The 21,807-nt window shown below is 39.7% G+C and overlaps 1 long non-coding RNA gene across 1 annotated transcript; it reads right to left on the bottom strand.

The window, feature by feature from the left end:
- Positions 1 to 3,984: 3,984 nt before the first annotated feature.
- Positions 3,985 to 9,576, bottom strand: LOC142181087 (uncharacterized). Its single transcript, XR_012709349.1, has 3 exons — positions 9,271 to 9,576; positions 6,157 to 6,241; positions 3,985 to 6,026 (listed from the first exon to the last, which is right to left on the bottom strand). It is a non-coding gene; the product is annotated as an uncharacterized LOC142181087 (long non-coding RNA).
- Between the last annotated feature and the right edge of the window lie 12,231 nt (positions 9,577 to 21,807).

Here is a 21,807-nt window from a genome sequence, read left to right as displayed (position 1 = left end):
AAATCCGGCCCCATATACTGCACCTCGGCATTTCTCGTGCCTTCCCCTAGCTGGACCATGTGGGAATCATATAGCATTTGTTTCAAGGCTTCACAAATATCATCAATTTCTTCAGCCGTGAAGGCCTCTTCTTCGTCGTCCACATATTTTGGCTTGACAAATGATTGGGAGAGATATGGAATGGGTTGGGATAGGACCCACCCTTTTTCTTTGTGCTTAGCCCATGTTCTGTCGGCCTTTGTAGCTCGAAAACCCACACCGAAACACTTTTCATTGGCGATTGGTGTAATAGGCTTAGTGATGCCCTACAGAGATACCCCGAGCCCCTTTCTGGGCTTGTACCCATTTCGTATCATTTGGGTGGTGACCATGACTAAAGCATTAGACAAGCAAGGTTGAGGTAATGGGGCCCCTTCTTCAAATTGGTCGGGGACCATAATTTCGAAAGCTTGGTATACAATATGCTCCCTACCTTCCCTAGCTTCAAGACACGGGACTGAAGGGTCCCGGTAAATGGATTGGTTATCTTTTCATGGACAACAATCTCTTAATTTCATATTCAAACTTTACCATTTGGTGAAGAGTGGAGGGAATAACTCTGACAGCATGAATCCATGGTCTACCTAGGAGGAAATTGTATGAGGTTTCCGTGTCCAAAACCTGGAAGGTCACCTTAAAATCTACGGGGCCAATAGTCAGAATCAGATCAATTTCTCTTATTGTATCTCGTTTGACCACATCAAAAGCTTGCACGCAGACGTTGTTAGCTCGGATTCTTTCTGCTACAATGTCCATTCTCTGGATTGTTCAGAGAGGGAAAATATCTGCACCGGAACCACCATCTAACATCACTCTGTTCACATAATATCCCTCACATTTGAAAATTAGGTGCAGGGCTTTGTTGTGGGCAGCTCCCTCTAGGGGCAATCATCGCGGCTGAAGGAAATCTTGTTGACCTCAAAAAATCTTTCGGCCATTCTTTCCAATTGTTCGACAAAAGTCTCAACCAAGACATATGCTTCATTTAGCATTTTGAGGAGCACTTTCTGGAGTTCATCTGAACTCATCAACAAAGATAAGAGTGAGACCTAAGAAGGAGTCTTCCAGAGTTGGTCAACTATTGAGTATTTAAGTTTTCATATTTCTAAAGAACTCTTCTTCTTTCTTATTACTTAAGAGGCTTCTTGGGTGGCATCCGTTTATCCCTGTTTGGTTTGGACTTTTTCAGCTCTTCTGGGGTATGATACCTCCCAGACCGATTCATCTCGTTCACCTCTCCTATGACTTCTTTCCCTTTATATGTAACCATGGTTCTATTGTAGTTCTAGGGGACTACGGTTGGATCTTTCATAGGACTCTATGGTGTGTGGCTGATAACCACGGGCTCAGTCAGCCTTGATGAATTTACCCCCCCCCCCCCCCCGCGCGCCATATAGGTCCCCATTGGTACATATAATCTTGGCACATTCAATATAGCCTTCCTTTCATCGGATTTCTTGGGAACGTTGAGGATGAGTTGTTCTTTTCTCGGGGCCTTAGGAACATAGTGAATCACGTTCTTGGCAGGTGCTGGCCCATTTTTTGTTTCAATAGCTTGAGGAACTGGAGTAACTTTATTTTCAGCTTTGGCTAGTTTCACCGACACTTTAGGTATTGCCTCTAAATTGCCGATGGCAACAATGGCCTTCAATGCCGAGTCAAACTCTTTGTCATTACAAATCATACCAATGACCAATCTATTATTGTGAGCCGATAATGGATTGTAGGTCACATCAGGAATCTCCTTGTCCCTCAGCACAATTTTTTTTCTTAGATCAGGGTTTTGACTGCCCTTTTGAGGGTCCAACAGTCTTTTGTATCATGGCCTTCTACTTTTGAATGGTATGCACATCTGGTGCTAGCCCTGTATGATGGGGATTCAAGATTTTTCTGATTGGGAGGCACCGGTTGCAATAGACACAGTTAGATTAACTTCTGAAATAGATTGGAGTAAGATTCACCAATAGGGGTGAAATTGTTTATCCTGGGATGCTCACGAAGGTGTGGATTATGTTGATGTGTGTTTTGTGGTGGATGAGGGTTATATGGAGCTTGGTAGGGATGGTTATTTCTAGGAGGTGGAGCTCGAGTTTGGTTGTAATGTTGTTGGGGCCATGTGTAGGGTTGGGCATTCATCACCGCATAGTGAGGCGGTGCCACGACATAAGCTGCATCTTGATGTGGGTAATAGTTTTGTGGGGTTACTAGTGGCTTGTAAGAGTGGTTAAATGATCGGCGATGCCCGGAAGCCACATGGCTCCCTCCTCCCTCTTTTTTGCGATTAGCCAAACCCCTAAGCCATTCTGGATGGCTTGTGATGTAGCTTGACTCAAAATCCGTCCCCCTTTCAGACTGTTCTCTACCATCTCCCCTATCTTGATAGCCTCAGCAAATGGCTTGGCCATGGCGGACATCATATTCTAAAAGTAATCAGCCTCTTGGGCCTGTAGGAAAACTGTAACCATTTCTGCTTCATCCATCGGAGGTTTTACTCTGGCGGCTTGCTCGCGCCATTTGATAGCATACCCGCGGAAGCTTTCCGCAATTTTTTTCTTCAAATTGGACAAGTAGTTTTTTTCTGGAGCGATGTCCATGTTATACTGGAATTGTCTGACAAAATCTCGGGCCAAATCGTCCCATATGTTCCAGTGGGTGATTTCTTGATCCATGTACTACCCCGAGGTGATTCTTGTCAAGCGTTCCCCGAAGTAGGACATCAAAAGCTCTTCTTTCCCACCAACCCCTCTTAGCTGATTGTAGTGTCTCTTTAAGTGAGTGATTGGGTCCCCGTGCCCGTCATATTTTTTGAACTTTGACATTTTGAAACCAATAGGTAGATGAACGTTGGGAAACATGCACAAATCCGAATAGGAAACACCTTTTTGGCCGCTCAAGCATTGCATGTTTTTCAAGCAATGTTCCAAGCTTCTCATCTTCCGAGCCATTTCTTAATGCTCGGGATTTCTAACCATTCTTTCTTGATTAATTGGAGACTAATACTGCGGCTGTTGGGCATACGAGTCTAGAGTGACATAAGTCATAGCAGGTTGAAATTGCAGGCCTTGGAAGGTGAATGTTGTAGGTTCAAATCATGGCCTAGGCATGATTAGTTGTGACATGGTGAAGATCGGTGGTGTGGAGAACAATGTTGAAGGTACCCCTGAAAATGGTGCCTGGGGGCGGACCTCAGAAGGCATACCGGTAAAGTTGGATGATATAGTAGGGTATCCAAACGAGACAAATGTGTTGGTCATGGGGATGTTGGTGGTTCCACCCGTTCTTGGGATCAACTCGGGGAATCCAGGGATTGCAGTTGGTGTTTCTCTAGGCATCCCATATTTCAAACATGCAGAGACGTAGCCTCTTATTTTCTTCGACAGTGGCCATTTCCAGTTGTGACATAACTGGTATAGGGTTATCCTCAGGATCGACAATGCGGAGACTGCTTTCTGAAGACATTGGAACCCTTCCTTTGGATCTTGTAAAATAGGGGTGAGAAGCCAGATTACCAACAAAACCAACCACCTGAATAGAACCTGGATTATTTACACACACAACAACCTTGTCAGTTTTGAGACATTTAACATATAGGGAATCGCACATTGGGGACGCAATACACCTGAACAGTTAAACACTTCTAAAATGTTTTTGTAACGTCTGCGTGTTTCATCCCAGCTTTCACTTTTTTTTCACTCTGTAATTCTTTTATTTCATTTCCACTTCCTTTTCGCTTTTGTTTTATCATTCTTGGATTTCACTTTTGTTTTTATCACATTTTCTTCCTTTTCTTATTGTCTCTCAATTTTCTCTTTTTTTATTTATTTTCACTTAGATTAATTATGGTTATGATCGCATCCGATAGAGATTGCCTACGTATCATGATGTCGTATGAACCAGACCATTATATAGTTCAGGGGAGTAAATGCAAAATGAAAGAAAAGAAAATTTTGGGGTTTTTCAATATTTCATTGATAAAATCTTTTTCGTTTTTTCATTACAAAGACTCGAAGATATTAATAATTGACTTAAGAAGGAAACATACAGACTCAAAACAAATAACAACAGACTCGAAATGGATGAAAGGACAAACAAACTTGATGTGAGAAAAAGTAAAATACAAACTCAATGACTTGAACAACTAAGAACACAGATGAGCCTCAAACGTTATTCCGGGGGACTGCGGGACATCAGTCGGTCTCAGCGCGGGCCTGCATGTAAGCTCTTCCTGAAGGAACTCCAGATCGACCATGACCTGGCGGGCAAAACACAGCACTGAAGCAAAGAACATAGCTCTAGTCATATTTTCACACTCATGGCATTTCATTGCAGTGTAGTCAGCTATTTCCTTAATTCTGAGCTTAATAGCGCCTTTTTCCTGGAGCAATCGCCCAATCTATTGTTCCCGAACTTCTATTATTTGCGTGGTCTCATTGTTTTGGTCTTGCAACTGCAGCACCCTCTCTTCCAATTGGTTAATCAGTTCATGACAATATTCTCATTCTGCTTTGAAGTCCTTTACCTGCTGACCCATTTTGTTTTCGAGGGTGGCCAGTTTTTCTATAAAATTGCAACTTCTCTGTCATATCTTTGCTTCAACTGGCGGGCTGACCTTTTCTAGTCTTCTGCATATTTCTCCACCCTTACCCGAGCTTTTGCTAAATCTCTCTCGGCCTTTGTCAGGTCAGCCGCATAGTTATGCATTTTTTGCCTCAGGTTACTTATGATTTTTTCGTCCCTCTCACTTCTTACCAGCGTTTCGGTAGCTATTTTCATTTCCCAGAGCTAAGCTTGGAGGGCTTAATTTTTCCAGGCCAACCTTTTCTTTTCTCCCTCACCTTCAGCGGCTTGCAACCCACTTTCAAATTTTGATGGTTCTGACTTGATTCTCTAATTTGCTTATGGTAGCCCGATATTCCTGCTCTTTGGCTAACCAGACCCACTGTTCTAGTGCCCCGTAAAGTGAATTGTTGGACATGGGGCCCTTTGGCGGGATGTTCTGGTTCTTGATTGACCTGGGCTCTCTTGCCATACCATGTTGTGTAGTTAGACTCTACTTCACCAGAGGATAAATCCCGCACCTAAGTCTGTGGCTCCAGAAACCTACATTGTTGCCAAACCTAGCGAACCTTTTCTTCTTGGAATGCATCCCTTGGGCGTAGCTCAATAACCTGTGCACTCAAATTTTCGTCGTGAGGGACTATTTGATGCCTTCCCAACTGGCATAGAACCCAATGAGGAGCATATGGCTGAATACTCCGAAGACCCATCAATAACAGAAAACATACGTCGGCAGACATGTAGATAACCTCGTTGACCGGGAGCCAACTGAAAGTTCACTCAATTTGCTTTATGGTTAAAGAACCCAGATGTGTGAACCATGCTTCAGTACCTTCCGGCAACTCATAGCCGTTTACCCTATTTTTGTATTCTTCGATGCAACTGAGCCAATTAATCTGTAGTTCATGTATATTGGGTGATGATAGAGATGCTCCACCAGCCACATTTGCAAAAGCAGATTACAACCCTCAAAGAATTTGCACCATCTTGACAGGCAGCTAGGGCTCGATAGATCTTCACGAGAATCATTGGCACAATAGTACCGTTGGCCTACTTGAAAAGAAAGTCAGCCATCCCTGCAAGTCCCAACTCTATGTGCCCGTCACTCCTTGGGCATATCAGAGCGTCGAGGAATGCGACTACGAAGGATAAACCTCGGCATGCTTCCCACTTATTTTTCTTCCCTTGGTGACTCAAACCAGTGTCTATAGCCTCAAATCTGTATGGGTCTCCATACCAGCTATACAATAAGTGGTATCTACAGAAACTTTCGGCCAAATTTTCATTTTTAACTTGCCAATTAATGCTCAGAAGGTCCAACAATTTGTGTGGGGTCACAGTTCTGGGTACTACTGGATATTGATGCCTAAAACTCCCATCAAAATCAGCATAACCTGCTATCTCCCCTAGCGTAGGGGTCAATTCATAATCTGAAAAGTAAAAAACATTGTGTGTCGGTTCCCAGAATGGTATCGGTGCCTCGCTCATATCAACCCCGGGCTTAATTTTCAAAAGACCGGTGAGCCCATATATTGCCTTAGTCATAGAACAGTTACTAACCTCCCCTAGGTTATTTCACCACATGTGGAGTCTTAGTGGAATCTCATCTACAACCCGAAAAGGTATATTCTCAACGGTGCTCATTCTGTATGCAAATTAAGGACAAATGATCAAAACGACACATTTTCCAAAATCAAAAAATGGCTAATTTTAAAAATACAATTCAATAAACTTAGTAATAAAACAGGGGTTGTTTTTGCAAATACGATCCTTCAACACTTGAAGAAAGTATTTAGGGTTGTTTCTGCCAACTGGTATTGATTACAGGGAAAAGACTGACTTGGGTTGACATTATGGTTATTCTTGCGAAAATAACCTTCTGGCATAACGTTTTAAGGTTATTTTGACAAGAACGGCCACGGGTGATGACCATATTTCAAAAAGGTTCTTATTTTGGTCAATTTTGCGAAAATAAGGTCGGACCTGGTAGGGGTTGCCTATGTATCTCACATCCGGTGAAAATCAGACCCGCGAGTTTGGTAAATGTTGACAAAACAGAAAAACATGTCTTTTTGAAAACATTTGACTTGTTTTGAAATTATTTTTCCTTTTTTTCAAAATTTCGGCAAAGTTTCAGGAATTTCAAATATCCAGATTTTTAGGAACCAGGTAAATTTCTCTCTCTTGCCTCACTTTTGGTTTTTTTCCCTATTCTAGCAGCCGGTCAACATGCAAACCGCAACAAACATATGCACAAGTAGCATGTAAAAATACATTTGGATTGCCTTTTATATCGGGTACACTTTCCCTAGATGGACCCAACTCCTGTGTTAAGTCCCAAAATCAAATGCACGTGATGCAAACAAACGTTCCTACTAAGGATCCGGCATGAGGCTATGTTATTCTAGGTTTAAATCCTGAGTTTGGAGTTCTAGACCCGGCTTACCCGAGCGGACAACTCAAACCGGGGGGGGGGGGGAGGGGAGGCAATGTATCGGGAATACAGAAGCTTCACCGGCTTTGCAGCTTGTCCAATTCTCATTCTAAAATTAGGGGTATGACTCTAACAGAAAAGAAGTCACACGAAGCGCACGCTTCCTAGAAGATATAGAAGACTCTGAGAGAAGTTGGGTGCCGTAAAAGTTTTATATACAATTCAAATAATATTAAAACGGTAAAAAATGACATTTAACACATTAGGCTCAAACACGTAAAAAAATCAAATAATAAATAAAAGCCAAGTATAACAGTTATCTAAGCTCAAATTCTGAATCCTGAACCAGATATTCTGGGTTCAAGTCCCCAGCAACACTGCCAGAGCGGTCACACAAGTTTTTCTAATTAAAGTGATATTATTTGAAATGAGATTATTTATTTAGTTTAGAGTCGCTACTTGGAATAATTGTTATGGTGTCCCAAGTCACCGGTTCATTTTAAAATCCCAAATCGAGAAAATTGACTCTATTTTTTATGGCCCGCGAATACAGAAGACCGAGTAAGAAATTCTATTAACCTCGGAGGAGGTGTGAGGTACTCCCGAGTCCATAGTTTTAGCACGGTAGCTTAACAATTAATAGTTGGCCTAATTATCTGATTTATTACATGTTTTAAGACTTATGTGCATTTTACCTTCTAGACGCTTTTGATTAAATTGTAACCTCTTTATAGTATTTATGGAGCTATTTTTGAACAAGTTAAGATGTTGTACATTTGTCGTTTTGGTACATATTGCAAAGCGCGCCACGTGAAACGCACCAAGGATTTACAATATATTTATTATTATTATTATTTGAAGTTGTGGTCAAGTCGCGTGAAACGCACACTTGAATTGGGGTTTATGTATTGTAACTACGCCACGGGAACTATACTCATAATCATGATGATTTATTTAAACACGCCTAAAGCAGACTAAGAATGTTTATGAGTTGATTAATTCTCAAGTTTGAGATCGTGTGTGAAAGTCCCAAAAAAAAATGGAATTTATAAATAAAAAAAGAAAAGAAAAAGAACACATGTATGTTGGTAAATTGTCAAACACCATGTGGGCATCGTAATTCTTTGTGTTAGTTTTTGTTTATCAACAAGCAAAGTGGGCTGGAAAATCATTTGGTCCTGAAAGTCCACGGACTGCTAGATTCACTTTCAAATCATGGTATAAGCGATCTCGACTAAACAAATTTACAATTGGCCACTCCTAATTACATTCAAGAAATGCAAACGTGATACTGTATTATGTGACTGCCTATTGTGAAGAGAACCAAAAGATTTAAGAGATTAACTATGAGACACCTCAATTACGTGGGCTTTAATTGAGCCCATGCATATTGGGTTCATAATGTCCAAAAACCGGCTTAGCTTATCATTCACACAGTCATTGACTCTGTCCATTTTATAAACAAATTGGACCCTGACATCTCTTTAAGAAAAAAAATGTGTCCCAACAATTCTCACGGAGTTTTAAACATGATCATAATTTAGACAACCAGCATGCTTTGCAAAAATTTAAAGGAAAAAGATCACCAAGAACAAATACTAAAAACTTAGATTTCCCAACTAAAGGGATATACTATGGGAAACCTCATATTATACGAACAGCCATTAGCAACAAATCAATCCTATTAAGCCTTATTACACATACAACCATTCTATCAATTAACAAACAGCCTACTTCGTAAATTCAATACATGTGTGAATCCCTATTATTACAGATTTAACTTTTAAAATGAATCATCAAGCCATGGATCAGCTTCACAGAAGTAAATTAAACTAAACTAAAAAAACCTTAATCAAATTAAACTATTATACTAATGACCACCTCTAGGCCTGTTATCACCCAGATCTATCGCTTTTGTTCAAGACTTGATGATGATATTCTATAACTCCAAAAGTGAATGAAATTTAAACTCCAAATCCTTACTTTAATCAAGCAATGCTCACACGTTAGCACATGAACATATTAATCCATAAGAAACAAACAATATAAGGTTTCAGCAACTAATTTCACGAAATAATATTATACATGGTTCTATGTTGTATTTCACATATAGAAGTAGTTGAACCAAATCAAGTTTCATTTAACATGGAGACATTTATCATACATAAATAACTGATTACAACAAACTTAACGGCATTACATCAAAATAACACCCATGTATTTGAAAACAGGATTCGTACCTTAATCAGCAAGTAAACAAGAGACCAAAACCAATTAAAGGTTTGAAGAAAAACGATAGGAATCTTAGCAAAAACAAGCTTAGCACAGAGCAACTTCAATCTCCAGCCAACAAACAACTCAAAAGAATCCCAGAAAATGTGAAGTAGGACCGGTTAGAAGAAAAGTAGCTTTAAATCTTCTTTTTTTTTTGGTTTTTCGAATTTTTGTTTTATGTCTCTAACTTGAACTTTCAGCTTTGTTTTTTAGGGAAAATCAGCATGGATGAGGATATAAGGGTGAGGTCTTTTTGCAGAGAATTAGTATATGTGTGTGAGGGAATGTGCGTTCTCTTATATAGAATATATATGTGCTATATAAGAGAATGAGAGAGGGTCTAGAAGAGAATTTGTCAGCCTCCTAAAATTTAGAAAAATTGCATCTTTTTTAAGAGAAATGGACAGTTGTCCAATTAAAATGATTCTATCCTATTTTTATCCCTCCCCTTAACTTCTATGTTTTACACTTAAACCCCAACCCAGAAGCTTCTAGTAATTACAAAAACATTTTTCGAAGTTAAAAACTTGAAATACCCTCCCATCCCCTGTTAATTACCATTCAACAAACCAATTTCTTGGGTTGTTTACCCAACAAACCAGCCACGCTTAATGGGCTTTCATACTCATCAGGCCTGTCTATCAAACAGGCCCAAATTCATTTCAACTGAATCAAACAAGATGGTGCACATGAAAACCACCTAATTTATGCTCTAATTTAGTAATTCAAGTGAAAGTGATTCAATTTAATTAAGCACATAACTGATTACCAATCTAGAGCAGAGCATGCAGAATTTAAACCTACCCAATTATAACAAAGAGAAAAATTATGATTAATTCCAGAAGGAGAAACAATATGTGAAAGAGAAAAAGGTGTGGGATTTGGAGATTTTACCCTGCAATGTTCAAATGGGGTCGAGCGTTGTAGAATTTTAGAACGGCAGCGGCTATAGGAGAGATTAGAACACTGGCTGATAAGTGACGATCTGGTCGGATTCCGACATCTTCGAGATAAGCCAAAACTAGTGTTAATCGAATATTCTCGTTGAGAACAAACGATTAACACAAGTCTCAGGTCAAATCAATTCTAAAATCAACTGAAAGAAACGGCAAAAGGCGGACTAGGATTTTTGGAGTTTTTTAGATCTACTGTAACTAGAGTTTCTAAGGGATTTGAGGGATGAGGATAAGGGCTTTAGAAAGAGGGGATGCTGAGGATCATAGGGTAAAAGTTTGAGGCCGTTTGTTGTTCAACCACCGCCGAGAGATGATTTCGGCGACGGGTCCGAGAGAGCATGAAAGAGATGAGGGGAAATGGAAGTGTTTAGGGGCGAGTTCCTAACCGTCGGATGATGGAAAATCAACGGTTGAGATTGGACATTACCAAAACGATGTTGTTTGGTTATTGGGGGGAGGGTGTGGACCGGATTGGATTTTATGGGGATTGGGCTGGGCAGGCGTTTGAAGATAGCTGGGCCGCCTGGCTTGTTTGGCCCAGTTATGAGAACAAAACAAAAGATGACCTTCTAACTTAAGCCAATTTCCAATTAAATCCGATATTTTGCACATTTAGCTAATTTCTCGATTTTTCCTAATATTAAACTAATAGAAATATGAATCAAACACATTAACTAATTAACTAAACCTAAAAATGATTAAAGCACTTTTCTTTCTCTTTTTTTTTTATGAACAAGGCTTTTAATATAAGGTTAAAACCTAAAATACAACTAAAATCCTAAAACATACTAAATAATGATAAAATATTTTTTGGTGATTTTTATGACTTAAAAACATTTCTAAATATGCATGAACAATGTGAATAAATGCTAAACCAATAAAGAAAAACATTCCTAAAATCTATAAGAGTAATTAAAATGATTTTTGGACTATTTTAAGAGTAATGTCATGTGGCGCAAAAATTGGGTGCTCACACACACAAGTGTATTAACATCATATAAACTTGCTCGCTAATTCAAATTATGAAAACTCAAAATTTCAACATTGAAATTTATTTTTCCAGTTTTTCACATAATGCGCAGAAACGCCCTCGGGTCACTTGGGACCCAACCGAACATGCGTACAAATTCAAAGCTACCATTCGAACCTAACGGAATCATTAAAATACAAATCCGAGGTCATTTACTAAAAATATAGACCGTGGTCAACTCAGCCTTATTTTAAGATTTCACATGCAAACTTTCAGAAAAACTATACAAACCACACATGCTATCATAAATCATCAAATTAAGCTAGGAAAGGTCCTGGAACACAGAAAAAGGAGATAGTGCTCAAAACGACCTATCGGGCCGTCACACAATGGACTGCTTAGCTCGACCCGTAGTTTGAAGTGTTTATTTTTAGGGGCATTTACGAGAATGAACCATATTTTACAATTCTTAACAACAGTTTAGCCATAGAATTTAAATTTTTTGGCCAACAAAAAGTTATTAATAATATACAAACATACACAATACCTCAGAAAACCTTTTTTAACTCCATGGGTATGGTTGAAATTCCTTAAAAACACTTATACGAGGTAATATATAAAATCTGAGGGAGATTTGATGTAATCTAAACTGATTTAGAGTCAAAATTCTTGGTTAAAAATGAGTTGGAAAAGTATATTTGCAGATACATGTATATCACATGCAAATATACATGGATATAAATATATACATGGATACATATCAGATATATAAGTATACACATCAGATACATATGACATGCTCAAAGAATACACATATATACAGGATAAAATACACAACTCATATTCCTTTTTTTGGTAATTAAAAAATTTTATTTATCAAGTATAAGTATTTACATACTATCAAAATCTAGGACTAGCTTTCTATCAAAACTCCTGCTGGACATGAAGCCCTAGCTGGGAGATTTCTAGCCTTACTACAATTCCTCTCCTACTGCTTTTTCCACCTAGACTTCATCCGGGTACCAATTCAGTACAATCATATATCTATCTAGCCTAAGAAACATCTTGGCTCTAACATGTATTTCTTGGATGATTAGTTTGAGAATAGCATTTGTAGTTCTCCTCTTCTTCTGGAAGATGACATTGTTCCTTTCTTGCCAAATATGGTAAACTGTTGCTGCTAGTACCATCCTACATACTGCTGCTCCTCCACTTTTTCCTTTAGCCACCTTTTTGATCCATTTTAGCTCTTCCTGCCAATCTTTCTTTGTTCTCTTAATGCCTTGCCAGTGTAGAAGATTCTTCCATATATTTGTTGACATTTCACAATAAAAAAATAAGTATTATATAGTTTCATTTTCTCTTTGACAGAGGGAGCATGTTTTGTTTTCTATGATCCCCCATCTTACTAGACTTTCTTTTGTAGCTAACCTATCTTGTATTGCCAACCTTAGTATGAATATCCACTTTGAAAGTCCATGGTTATTACAAACTAGTCTCTTTTATGACACCTTATGAAATTCCCCTTGCATAGCTTTGTACATGTGATTCACAGAGAATCTCTCCATCTTGTTCACCTCCTCTTCTATATATCCAGCACCCTCAAAGTGTCTTCTTGTCTTGAATATCTTTTGGATAACCCATTGGTTCAGATCATTGTCCTCTCTTGATTTCATTTGATTCAGTTTCTGTTCCTATAAAGAAGAGTTTCAGATTTTTAAAGTTTTGGACAGAACATGAATCCTTTAAGGCAGTGGTACAGGAGAACTGAAAAGCAGATTTCTATGTAATCCTTTCATATTGTTTAATCACAAACTCAAGAAACTGAAGAACGCTCTATCAACATGGAGCAGGGCTACTTTTGGTGATATTTTTCAGAAGATAGCTAGCTTGGAAGAGGTAGTTAGAGTTCATGAAGCTCAGTTTGAAATTAATCCTACAGTACAAAATAGAGAAAGATTGCAGAAAGTGCAGGCAGAATTAGTCAAAAATCTTGCATTGGAGGAAAAGTTTTGGAAGCAGAAAGCTGGAATGCAATGGTTCAATGATGGAGATAGAAATACGAAATTATTTCATGCACATGTGAATGGTAGGAGAAAGAGGCTACAGCTTAAGAGAATCCAAAACACAACCGGTGTTTGGATAGAAGATAAGGAAGAAATGGCTAATGAGGCAGTACAAAATTTTCAAAAACAGTTTCATGAAGAAGTGGTTCCTACTACATTTGATATCATTGAACATGTACCACACATGGTGGATATGGAACATAATCAAGAACTGCTGAGACAACCTACTACAGAAGAGGTCAAATAGGATGTGTATGGTCTGAATAATTATAGTGCTGGGGGTCCTGATGGATTTAATGGCTGTTTTTTTCATAGTTGCTAGGATATAGTTGAAGAGGATGTGGTGGAGATGGTGAAGGCCTTTTTCAATGGACAAGATCTTCCTAGGTTTATCACTCATACAAACCTAGTATTACTACCTAAGAAGAAAGAGGTGATCACATTTTCAGACATGAGGCCTATTAGCCTTAGTAATTTTATCAACAAAGTATTTTCAAGGGTTATTCATGAGAGATTAGTTGGGCTCTTACCTAATATTATATTTGATGAGCAAGCTGGCTTTGTGAAAGGGCAGAAGTATTATAGAAAATGTTCTATTGACACAAGAGATAATCACTGATATAAGGTTAAGGACTAAGGCAGGACCAAATGTAGTAATTAAGCTGGATATGATGAAGGCCTATGACAAACTTTCATGGCTGTTTCTGACCAAAATTCTGAGGAAAATGGGCTTTTCTGAAAGATTCATTGGTTGGGTGTATGGTTTGGTCTCTAATAATTGGTATTCTGTCTTGATAAATGGCCAACCACATGGTTTTTTCAAGTCCACTAGAGGAGTGAAACAGAGAGATCCCTTATCTCCTACTTTGTTTATACTGACAGCAGAAGCATTATCAAGAGGATTGAATGTCTTGCATAATAATCTATATTTCTGTGGCTTTGGCCTGCCTAAGTGGAGTCCTAAGATTAATCACTTGGCATACGCAGATGACACCGTTATCTTTTCTTCTTCAGATGAAACTTCCTTGCAACTGATAACGCAAGTTTTGTCAGCTTATGAAGCAGCTTCAGGTCTGTTGATTAACAAAGCAAAATCTGCAGTCTATATGCATCATCTTACCAATGAAACATTGTTTAGCAAGGTTGAACGAGTGTCTGGGATCAGGAGGCAGGAGTTCCCATTTACATATTTGGGATGCCCTATTTTCTATTCTATGAGGAAGATGGAATATTATAATGGTCTCATAAACAAGGTGCTGGATAAACTGCAGTCTTGGAAGGGTAAAATGTTGTCTATATGAGGCAGGTTGTGTTGATTTCTCATGTTATTCAGAGTATAGCTATTCACTTACTGTCAGCAGTTAATGCACCAGCCTTTGTTATCAATAAATTGCACAAACTCATGGCAAGATTTTTCTGGAGTAGTTCAATTGAAGGAGGTAGCAGGCATTGAGCTTCTTGGGATACATTATGCTTGCCACAAGAAGAAGGAGGGATTAGTTTTAGATCTTTACATGATATCTCTAAGGCATTATTTTGTAAGTTGTGGTGGAACTTCAGAACCAAACCATCATTGTGGAGTTCATTTATGAGCCAAAAATACTGTAAGAAACTAAATGCCATTGTTGTTCCATGGAGAAGAAATGGCTCTCATATTTGGAGGAAAATGTTAGAATGCAGAGATAGTATTGAGCATCAAATTCTGTGGCAGCCTAAAATGGGATCTGCATTATTTTGGTTTGAGAATTGGACTGGTTTGGGGGATCTTTATTTCATAACACCACCAGACTTCTTCTGTGATGAGTCAGTTCAAAATGTAAATGAAGTACTGAATGGGAGGAACTGGAATGAGCAGAAACTAAGGGAACTATTACCTGAGGATCTAGCCAATCATATATTGCAGAACATCAAACCACCAGGTGAAAATATGGTACTGGACAAGCCTTTTTGGATGTTGGAAACAAGGGGTGAGTTTACTATGAGGTCAGCTTGGGATTATATCAGGATAAGGAGGGAACGTTGCAAAGCTTACAAGATGATATGGGTGAAAGGGTTACCATTTAAAGTGTCTTTCTTCATGTGAAAGGTTTGGAAGAACAAAATACCTCTAGATGATTTTTTTTCAGAAGATTGGGATACCTTATGGCTTCTAGATGTTGGTGCTATATTCTACCACAAGAAGAAACCTTGGCACATTTGTTTTTCAAATCCTATACTGCTAGGAAGGTGTGGATATATTTCTTATCAGCTGTAGGTATTAATATTGATGTACTCACATTTCATCAACCTGTGCTGAAGTGTTGGACTACCCAGGTGATCCCAAGGATACAACCAGTACTACAGGCATTGCCGTCGATAATAGTTTGGAAATTATGGAAGAGAAGAAATTCATACAAATATGGAGATGCAATCTCAGGTAATAGAGTTATATACCAGGTATCAACCACACTTCAATACCTAGTCAAATTCAGAAAACCAAGCTTGAAAAATGTACCACATAAATGGCCTGATTTGATGCAATTACTAGAACAATACACACCCAAGTTGAAATATACTAAGGTGTTATGGGAGTTACCTGAGCAAGGATGGATAAAGGTCAATACTGATGGAGCATCTAGGGGTAATCTAGGTAAGAGTTCCATAGGCTATGTGTTGAGGAATGAAGAGGGGAATGTAGTTTATACATGTGGTAAAGAAATAGAGGATGGTACAAATACAGAAGCTGAGGTGAAAGCTATTCTTGAAGCCTTAAGGTACTGTGTTGAGCATGATTACATTCTTATTAACTTGCACACTGATTCAATGCTAGTCAAGAATGTACTAACAGGGGAATGGAATGTACCATGGTCTGTTGTAGTATATGTGGAGGAAATAAGGGAGCTGATGGAAAGATGCAACTTGAGGATATCTCATACAGTGAGGGAAGGAAACCAGCTAGCAAATCATATAGCCAATTATGTTTTGGATATTGGCCCAATAGAGTGTACTGGATTTGGAGATCTGGATGTCAAAGGGAGGAAAATTGTGAATAACGATAAATTACAATGCCCATACATTAGATTAAAGGTCGCAAGAACCTAGGAGAGGAGGAGGAAAAGAGTAGTAGGAGCAGGAGAAATTCTGGGATGCCACACGCTCATCATACTCAAATCCATGTGGAGGAGAGTATGGCAAATTTGTTTATTGCTAACCTAGTTTTCTTTTTTGCAAGGAACGCTACTGTGGTCATGCCCCAGCTTTTGAATAACTCTCATTTAGTGGTATTAGTACTATGTACTCATTCCAATGGGAGGGAAGCAAGGATGGGCATAAGCATGGCATGGGATTTACACAATAAAAAACTGGGCTACTATGTGTTTATTGAGGAGCTTTGGCATGTTTCTCATGATCAAGGCATCTTATTGATAAGGAATGTAACATGCTCAGCAACAGATTGCAGAATACAAGATAACATGGATACAACAGGATACCAGACACAGTCACACTCTAACTTTAGATGGGTACGACTATGTGACCAAAGGGACTACACAAGAATAACAGGATGGCAAACATATAGATGCTATATACATACAACATTACTGATACGCAGGCAAGATAATCCTAGAGGAAGTTCACACATAAGGGCAGGGTTCAAACTGCAATTTTGGTCACAACAGACCAAGTCCAACATAATTCCCAGGTATCTATGGTCGAGAATGTGTACTTTAGAGGCTTATATGGGCTATGACAATGGGACAACAAGGGGTTACATAACAAGTACTTCAACTATGACAAACAATGAATACAAGATAGGGAAGAACTGGATATCAAACACAAAGAACATCTGTGAAATTTGGAAGCAAAACAGCTCAGTTACTAGGAGTTCAAATCGATGGTTAGTTCAGAAATGGATATTACTTTGGAAGCTCTAGCAAGCTGCAGATTTTCAACAAATGACAGGGATTAATCAACAGCTACAATCATCACAAGGCCTAGAATTTTCATAAGACATAGCCAACATGACATGCACGCGAGTAGAAGTTGGAAATATGGCCATTTTTCCATTTCATAGTACAATATGTGATATCAATTTTGAGTCTACTACTGTAAGTACAATAGGTAGCCATTTACAATTCTTAGCCACATTGACATTATGTTTTCACTTTAGTTTAAATATATATAATAATTAGCCCCAGACACCTCGCCTACTGGATTTAAAAAAAGAGTATACCACAGCGGTACTCAGTAAGTGTCAAGCCTAACCTCGGTCGGGTAGTGACGAGGAAGGTCAAGGCCCTACTGAGGTTAAATAAAATATAAAGATCAACAGTAAAGAACAGAACCGTATAAATAAGTACGGCAGTAAAATAATACAGGATGTATAGGACATCAACAACTACACAGAAACAAGGTAAACATGGAAAGGAAATACAGCTTAGCACCAATAATAACAATCGGGGATCTCCCAGGATACCGTCCTGTAGTCCCATCTGTACATGTCTAGTGGATCTCTAGGAATCCCGTCCCGTAGTCCAACTCATAGTGCGCGAGGATCTAACGGAATCCCGTTCCGTAGTCCCAAATATAAATACCTAGTATTGGGGGAATCTACTGGGTGCATTCCCGTAGTTCCATATAACTCTGCAGGGGGATCTACCGAAAATCTAACCCGTAGTCCCAAAGTAAATGTGCAGGGGGATCTACCGGAAATCTAACCCGTAGTCCCAAAGTAAACAGACAATGGGTAGCTACCGGAATCCCACATCCGTAGTCCCAAAATAAATACACAGCAGCAGCAGGAAAATATACAGAAATGGCAAAATTTCATATTGAGGCAATAAGTGATTCTAACCTAGCATGCTGCACAGAATTCAAGTAAGGTAGGTTGAATCAAATAAAACAATTATGTCACTTAGACATGCTTTCCTAAGCTAACAACAGGTTTAATAGTGCAAGTAGTAGAAACAGGAAAGGAAACATACTACTAATTACGTAAAGAAAATTGGATTTCCAACAATTAGCACAAGTACGCACTCGTCACCTCACGTATAAGGCATTTCAATTACCAAACATTCCAATCCTAAGGGGAAGGTCCCCCACACAAGGTTAGACAAGTCACTTACCTCGAACCAGCTCAAAATCAACCCAACACCACGTCTTTGCCATGAGTACTCGACTTTAAATGGCCCAAATCTATTAAATTCAATTACATAATGTAAATAACACTTCAAGTAACTGATTCTACAATTAAATTCTAAGCTATTATGCGAAATTATGTAAAATACGAAAATGTCCCTCGGGCCCACGTCTCAAAATTGGGTAAAATTTACATTTTCAGAAACCTCGTACTCTCACGAGTCTATACATAACAAGAACACTGAAATCGAAGTCCAAATGACCCCTCAAATCCTTATTCAAAGGTCTTTTAACTTAAGCCCTAATTACCCATTTTTCCCAAATTTTTCACCACTAATTAGGTCCTTAATCACATAAATACGAGTTATGAAGTCAAGGATGTTACCTCCAAGTGATTCCCCTTTGTTTTGCTCAAAAATCTCTCTCAAAAGCTTCTAACCCGGATGAAAATGGTGAAAGAATAGCTCAAATTCGCGAAGGCAACAATTTATATATTCTGGCTAGTGATTTTCGCATCTGCGGATGCGGTCCCGCTTCTGCGGAAACTATGTCGCATCTGCGACTTTTACTTAAATGCCATCTTCTGCATCAGCGAAAGTCTAACCGCAGGAGCGGTTGCACTTCTGCGAACATTTCACCGCATCTGTGGTTCCTTAGGAATTCCCAAATTCTGCTTTTGCGGTTCCTATGCCGCTTCTGCGGCTCCGCAAAATTGCAGATGCGAAAATACCAGAAGCAGCAAAAATACAGCAGCTGCAACATGTTTCTCAATTTCTCGTTAACCATCCGAAATCACCTCGAGACACTGGGACCTCAACCAAAAGCACAAACATCACCTAATAGCTTATTCAAACTTGTACCAATCCTTAAAACACTTAAAACAACATCGAAACCTCGAATTAACCAAGGATTTAAGCCTAAGAACTCAAAATTTCCTCAAAATACACTTTCGATCAAAAAGTCTATCAAACCTCGTCCGAATGACCTGAAATTTTGCACACACGTCACATTAAATAATACGGAGCTACTCCAACTTCCGGAATTTCATTCCAACCCTTGGATCAAAATCTCACTATCGGACCGGAAACTTCAAAAATTCAACTTTCGGCATTTCAAGCCTAAATTAGCTACGGACCTCCAAAACACAATCCAAAGACGCTCCTAAGCCTGAAATCACCCAACAGAGTTAACAGAACCATCAGATTTCCATTCCGGGGCCATCTTCACACTGATCCAACTACCGTCAACTTTCCAACACTTAAGTTCTCATTTAGGGACTAAGTGTCCCAAAACTCTCTGAAACTCGACACCGAACATCCCGACAAATCAAAATAGCAGAATTAAACTTAGGGAAAGCAGTTAATAGGGGATCGAGGCGTTAATTATTAAGACGACCGGCCGGGTTGTCACATCCTCCTACACTTAAACATTCGTTGGTCCTCGAACAAGCAAGGAGACATACCTGAAGTAGTGAAAAGATAAGGTAATGGCTGCGCATATCCTGCTCGGTCTCCCAAGTCGCCTCCTCGACCGGCTGACCCCGCTACTGAACCTTCACTGATGCAATGTTCGTTGACCTCAGCTTTCTAACCTGCCTATCCCATATTTCCACTGGCTCCTCAACATAAGATAGATCCTTGTCCAACTGGACTGAACTGAAATCCAACACGTGCGACGGATCATCGTGATACCTCCGGAGCATCGAAGCATGAAATATCGGATGAACTCCTGCCAATCTGGAAGGTAAGGCTAGCTCATAAGCAACCTCCCCAACATGCCTCAATATCTCAAAAAGGCCAATAAACTTCGGACTCAACTTCCCTTTCTTCCCAAATCTCATAACACCCTTCATAGGCCAAACCCGAAGCAGAACCCGCTCTCCAACCATGTAGGAAACATCACGAACCTTCCGGTTTGCGTAACTCTTTCTGTCTAGACTGGGCTGTGCGGAGTCTATCCTGAATCACCTTAACCTTCTCTAAAGCATCCTGAACCAGGTCTGTGCCCAACAATCTGGCCTTACCCGGCTCAAACCAACCCACTGGGGATCTATACCATCTCACGTATATAGCCTCATACAGTGCCATCTGAATGCTGGATTCATAGCTGTTGTTATAAGCAAACTCTGCCAATGGCAATAACTGATTCCAAGACCCTCCGAACTCAATCACACATGCACGGAGCATATCCTCAAGAATCTGAATAGTGCGCTTAGACTGTCCGTCTGTTTGAGGGTGAAATGTTGTACTCAACTCCACTCAAGTACCCAACTTATGCTGAACGACCCTCCAGAACTGTGATGTAAACTGAGTACTACTATCTGAGATGGTGGACACTGGAATACCATGCAAACGAACAATCTCCCAAATATAAATCTCCGCCAACCGCTCCGAAGAATAAGTAGTACACACAGGAATAAAATGTGCGGACTTGGTCAGCCGATCCACAATCACCCAAATAGCATCGAACTTTCTCAAAGTCCGTGGGAGCCCAACTACAAAGTCCATGGTGATCCGCTCCCACTTCCATTCCGGAATCTCTATCTGCTGAAGCAACCCACCCAGTCTCTGGTGCTCATATTTCACCTGCTGACAGTTGAGGCACCGAGCTACAAATCCAACTATATCCTTCTTCGTCCGCCTCCACCAGTAGTGCTGCCTTAAATCCCGATATATCTTTGCGGCACCTGGATGAATGGAATACCGCGAGCTATGGGCCTCTTTTAGAATCACCTCTCGAAGCCCATCAACATTGGGTACACAAATCCGACCATACATCCTCAATACCCCATCATCACCAATAGTCACATCTCTGGCATCACTGTGCTGAACCTTGTCCTTGAGGACAAGTAAATGAGAGTCATCATATTGCCGCTCCCTAATACAATCAAATAAGGAAGACCGAGAAACCATGCAAGCCAGAACCCGACTAGGCTCCGAAAGATCCAATCTCACAAACTGGCTGGCTAAGGCCTGAACATCTATCGCCAAAGGCCTTTCCAATACTGGTAAATAAGCCAAACTCCATACAAAATAGTGATATCATAGTCCTTCAGCAACTTGAACCACCTCCTCTGGCGCAAATATAGATCTTTTGCTTGAACAAGTGCTGTAATCTCTGATGGTCAGTATAAATCTCACAAGGCACACTGTATAAGTAATGGCACCAAATCTTCAGGGCGTGAAAAATGGCAACTAACTCAAGGTCGTGAACAAGGTAGTTCTTCTTATGAATCTTCAACTGTCTGGATGCATAGGCAATCACCCTACCGTCCTGCATCAACACCGCTCCGAGGCCAATCCTCGAGGCATCACAATAGACCGTATAAGACCCAAACCTGTAGGAAATATCAAAACTGGGGTTGTGGTCAAAGCTGTCTTGTGCTTCTGGAAGCCC

Source organism: Nicotiana tabacum, chromosome 1 (genome assembly GCF_000715075.1).
Source record: "Nicotiana tabacum cultivar K326 chromosome 1, ASM71507v2, whole genome shotgun sequence".
NCBI lineage: Eukaryota > Viridiplantae > Streptophyta > Magnoliopsida > Solanales > Solanaceae > Nicotiana > Nicotiana tabacum.
This window is presented reverse-complemented; position numbering and strand designations above follow the sequence as displayed.